At 42.0% G+C, this 5487-nt stretch overlaps 1 protein-coding gene across 3 annotated transcripts in view; it reads left to right on the top strand.

Moving 5' to 3' along the window:
• The window catches only part of Rps6kb1 (ribosomal protein S6 kinase B1), a 43975-nt gene that overhangs the window by 473 nt on the left and 38015 nt on the right, over nucleotides 1-5487 (top strand). Inside the window, exon 1 of one of the 3 annotated variants that reach the window (XM_059271422.1) lies at nucleotides 304-399. The exons of the other annotated variants lie outside the window; for them this stretch is intronic. The gene's annotated coding sequence lies outside the window, so the exon portion shown is untranslated. Of the gene's footprint in view, nucleotides 1-303; nucleotides 400-5487 lie in introns of those variants that run through there. 3 annotated transcript variants of the gene reach the window in all.

Below are 5487 nucleotides of genomic sequence, written 5' to 3'. Positions count from 1 at the left end.
CGAGCCCTAGATCAGCGCAGCCCCGAGCGATGGGTTCTGGAACGCCGAGGAGAAAAGGCGCGCGGTCGGCTTCTGGAGCTGTGGGTCTTGACTGTGGCCGGGATGGTGTGAGCGTGTGCAGGGGTGGGGGTGGGGGTGGGGGCTGATCTTGCTGGGTGTCCCCTAAGTGCAGGTGTGAGGTGCGGAAGGGTTTTCCTTTGGAGTGTAAGATTGCAAGTCTTTAAATCTTCGGACTCCCCACAACCACCTCTCTTCTCGGCCTGTCGCTTCTCTCCTAGGAAGCGCTCAGCTGTTAGAAGTGACAGCTGAAAACTTCTGTCGGGAGTAGCGCTGCCGCTGCTGTTACAGCCACCAGGAGTTTTATTTCGGGAGCAAGGGGGCTCTGCTGCATCTTCCAGGGTTGGTTTGTTTGCCTTTTATTTTTAACCTCCCTTCCGTGTGACATTTTAAAGGGGAAAAAAAAACCATTCACAATGACACACGGCATTTGTAAGTTAATTTCCCTCAAGTTGAAGATGTCTATATTTTTTTCCGGAATAGTTTATGTAATTGTAGGGTGGGGGGAAAAGAAAACAGCGTTGACAGCTGTGATTTGTCTCGCCAAAAATAAATTGCCTGAACAGAGACTTGTGAATAGTGGTGTGAGGGCTTTCCTTGCTGAAGTTTAAATTTAGAATCGCTTTTCCTAGTGCACATCTTGGTTTTACCTTTGCTGCGCTAGTAGTTTGTTATTTGTGGAATATCACCTTTTCTAACATAGTATTTATTGAAACATACACATATTATTACACCGAAGGTAAAAAAAAAAAAATGAGATGTCAAACTAAACCGATTCAGGACAAATATCCTTAGTAATAACCTCATGGTGATTAAATGCGGCCATTTGTGTAAGAATATGGATTTATGGCTGATGTTAGATATTTGCTGTATTTATATAGGGGCTCCTCTTCTCACCCTCAGTTTTCCTTCTTTAGTAAATAAAGTGTGCCCTTCTGGCAAAAGAGAAAGGCCTTTTTAGGTCTCTGAACACTTTATGAAATTAAGTGGGCCAACAAAGTATCAATCAAATGACTCAGAATTACACTGTTCCAAATGTGGGTTTTGAGACACACACACACTTTTCAACTGTGGGATTCCACTTAGCCTTTTAATCAAACGTGGTGAATACTAAATTTGAAACAAATACAGAATTGCTTTAGTTATAACTATGATACACTTTTGAGTTATATTGGTTCCATATGGCAGTGGCTCTGGAGTAGGGCCAGAGAGGAGACTGCAGAGGGGGTGGCTTTATGTGAATGCTGTCGTTAGTTACTGGTGGACTTTTCAGTCTGTGGGTTCATATGGGTCTTTAGAGAGTCCAGTATTGTGATTCTTGGGATGAACTGGGGCCTTGTTTGTTTTCCTTTTCATTTTCTTATTGTACTTCAGGAATAGTAGAAGCTCCAGGTTTGGCCTGCTCTTGGGACAGGAAAAGTGAATAAGAAAATGAAATGTGACCACTAACTTAGGGAAGGGGAATTGGGAGGAAGAGCAGAAGTAATTAAGGAGGGTTTTGAAGAGGAGTACTTTTAGAGTTGAAATGTTTCTCTTGAGTGCATTCTTTAAAAAAAACAAAACCGCCGGGCGGTGGTGGCGCACGCCTTTAATCCCAGCACTCGGGAGGCAGAGGCAGGCGGATCTCTGTGAGTTCGAGGCCAGCCTGGTCTACCAAGTGAGTTCCAGGAAAGGCGCAAAGCTACACAGAGAAACCCTGTCTTGAAAAACCAGAAAAAAAATAAAATAAATAAATAAATAAAAAAACAAAAACAAAAATACAATGTGTCACTGGGTAGCCAGGTGGCCTCAAACTCAAAATTCTCCTGCTTCAGGCTCCTGAGTGCCAAGAATACAGGCGGGGCCTGCACCGCCAGGCCTTGATTGAGTGTGTTACTAAGAGATGTCTTAATGTCTCAAGGTGGATAAAGGGAAAGAGATGGGATGGAGTTGGGTCAGCTACCTAAAGAGAGTCAGTCTAGATTACTTTGGAAAAAAAAGTTTAAAAAGTATGGTAACAATTTAGATTCTTAAGAAAATCTTATGTTTCCTATGGTGAATATACAACGTTTACTTTGTTATGTAAACCCTTCTTTAACATTGGTGGCATGTCAGAGCAGCCCCACTGCTTTCTTTTATAATAAGGAAACTGAGGCATAGGCCAGAGAAGTGATTGCCCACAGATAGTGTCTTTTGACTCAATTCAGCAGATTATATTGTGTAGATTTAAGTGTCTTGGACAAGATGGATGGTCCAGTGGGAAAAGACACTTGCTACCAGAAGTTTTGAGCCTGAAGACTTGAGTTTGATAGATTTGATTGACATGGGCCTACTGAGTAGCTATGCTGGCCTTCAACTTGTGGTTCTCCGTGATCCTCCTGCCCTTCTCCCCTGTGTGCTGGGGTTGTAGGTTTGCACTCCCAAATCTGGCTTGCACACGGATTCTTTCTTTCACATTTATTTATTTTGATGAGGAAGGTATGCAATAGCACGTGTGTGGGGGCGGGTGGTTAGAGGACAACTTGGGAGAGTCAGTTCCCTCTTCCCATCATGTAGGGAGTCTGAGGCTCAAATCAGGTCCCTAGACTTGGCAGCAAGGGCCTTTACTAGCTGAGCCATTTCATTGGCTCCTGCATAGATTCTTTTTGAAACTATTACTACGTTTCTGTGTGTGTGCATGCACATTGTGGGGAAGATGACAACTTGTGGGAGTTGGTTCAGAGGAGTGAGCCAGGACATCAGGCTTGGTGACAGGCTCCTTCACCCACAGGACCATCTCACAGTCCTGCGTTCTTGATTGCATTTATTAGCAAAGTCACAGTGTGCTATTTGTAAGTCAAATTGAACTTAGTAAAAGAAAAATAGGGACTATAGATCTCTTTGGCCATACTCATGAACTATGGCATCTAGAGTAAACTGATATTGTTTTCTTCCTTGTAAAGTGAGGGTTAAATGAAATAAAATATAAAGTATTCTCAAGATACTCTGGCTTATTGGGCAGTTTGCCATCTCGTGGACTGTAGCTTGGCATCACCAGTCATTGCTGAGTTCCGAGTGATTCAAGTTTACCTTCAGCTGTTCAGAGCTGCTCAGTAACAAATGCAAGTAAGCCCGAGCTGGATGTTTTTAAAGAATTGATCACACAGATAACAACTTTGTAGGTATTTTGTTCTGGGTGAGTCTATATTAGTAAGTATAGGCATTTATGTAGTTAATTCTTCAGATGGTAAATGATGAAACTAAATTAATGGTTTATAGATAAAACTGAGTGGCTACTATCTAAAAACAAACAGAATAAAAGCCCTAAAGGTATAAAGTAATGGACAATCACACTAATGAGTAAGAGGATTGTGATGATGAGAGGGTATTTCTCTTCTTGTTGTTTATCTATATTTCTGTGGTAATAAGTTGAAACTAAGAATTTTGTTAGATTATGAAAATGTTGGATGCTTTGCTTTTTCTGCCAGTTAAAAATTTGAAATAATTGCTGAGACATTACACAAGTTTTAGAATGAGATAGCAGATTTTTGTTTGACAAAAAAGTATATTACTGCCAGGTATGGTGGCATATGATTTAATCCCAATAGTCAGGTAGATCTGAGTTAAAGGCCAGCCTGGTCTGTATAGCAAGTTATAGCCAGGGGTACATAGAATGACTCTATCTCAAAAGAAATTTTTTCAAAAAGTTTTTATTATTATTAGGGCCTGGCTGGACAGCTCAGTGGGTAAAGGAGCTTGCTGCCAAGCTGACAACCTAAGTTTAATGTTTGATTCCTGGAACCCACATGATGGGAAGAGAGAACTGACTTCCACAAGTTGACTCTTGACCTCCACATGTGTACCATGCCATGAGCTTAAGCGCTTGTTCTCAAGTACCCAGGCACACACAAGCATGTGTACACACACACACACACACACACACACACACACTCTCAGAGACACACTCATTATTTGGTTGTTTTTTGTTTTTTTTTTAAAGATAGAGTCTAGGGTGGTGGTGGTAGTGGTGGTGGTGGTGGTGGTGGTGGTGGTGGTGGTGGTGGTGGTACACACCTTTAATCCCAGCACTGGGGAGGCAGAGCCAGGTGGATCTCTGTGAGTTCAAACCAGACTGTTACACATCCTGTCTTGAAACTCCCCCCAGCGCCCCCCAAAAAAGATAGTGTCATATTGTGTAGCTCTGGCTGGAACTCACAAAGATCCATCTGTTTCTGTCTCCCAAGATGTGAGCTACCAGGCTTAGCCTACTTATTATTTTTGAGGTAGGGTAGCGTGTAGCCTAGACTGCCCTCCCTTCACCTCCCAAGAGCCAGAAATACAAGTATGCCCTACCATGCCCATACTATACCCCCCACTTTGTGTTTGGAAACAAGGTCTCACTGTGTAGTCCAGCTTGGCCTCAAACTCAGAACCTATTGCCCTAGCATCCCAAGAGGTGCAATTACATTGTGCCACCACGTGGCTTGGAGATTTGTTCTAGTTCATGTCTGGATTAAGGATAAGTTTTCCCACTGGGGAACAGTTCATTTAAATCTTTATGAAGTGCTCACTTTCATTGAGACTTTATGCTTATTAATTATAGTTTAGAGAGATTAAAAATTTTTTTGAAATTATAATATAACTACATTTTTCCCTTCCCTTTTCTCCCTCCAAACCCTCCCATATACCCCTCCCTGTTCTCTTTCAAATTCATGGCCTCTTTTTTATTAATTGTTATTGCATGCATGTATGTGTATGTATATACATATATATATATATATATATATATATTTGTTGTTGTTGTTGTTTATTTTTTTGAGACATGGTTTCTCCGTGTAGCTCTGGAGCCTATCCTGGAACTCGCTCTGTAGACCAGGCCTCGAACTCACAGAGATCTGCCTGACTCTGGGGCGCCCCCCGCCCCCCAAACCAGTGCTGGGATTAAAGGTGTGTACCACCACCTCCCAGCACATATATATTTCTTTACATGCATTTTTTATTTAAAATTTTGCAAATACTGGTAGGCTAGTTTGACACAGTCTATCTTGTATAATAATTTGCCTTAGCAAGATTCTACTTCACACACGTCAATCTTTTTTGGGATGTGTGTGTTTTGAGACAGGGTTTCCTTGTGTAGCCTTGGCCCTCCTGGAGCCCGCTCTGTAGACCAGGCTAGCCTAAACTCAGAGATCCACCTGCCTCTGCCTCTAAAGCTCTGACATTAAAGGCGTGCGTCACCACTGCCCAAAAAGATTTATTTATTTATTTATTTATTTATTTATTTATTTATTTATTTATTCAATGTATGTGGGTGTTTTGTCTGCATGCATGTCAGCACACCAGAAGAGGGGATGGGATCCCATGGGACTGTAGTTATATATGTTGTTGGGAATTGAACCCAGGACCACTGAGCCATCTCGACAGCCTCCACACAGGTGAATCTTAAAGCAGCAGGAGAAAAATTCTGAATGA

Source organism: Peromyscus eremicus, chromosome 8a, assembly GCF_949786415.1.
Source record: "Peromyscus eremicus chromosome 8a, PerEre_H2_v1, whole genome shotgun sequence".
NCBI classification, from domain to species: Eukaryota; Metazoa; Chordata; class Mammalia; order Rodentia; family Cricetidae; genus Peromyscus; species Peromyscus eremicus.
The sequence above is the reverse complement of the archived record's forward strand: the minus strand, read 5'-3'. Positions and strand labels throughout refer to the sequence as shown.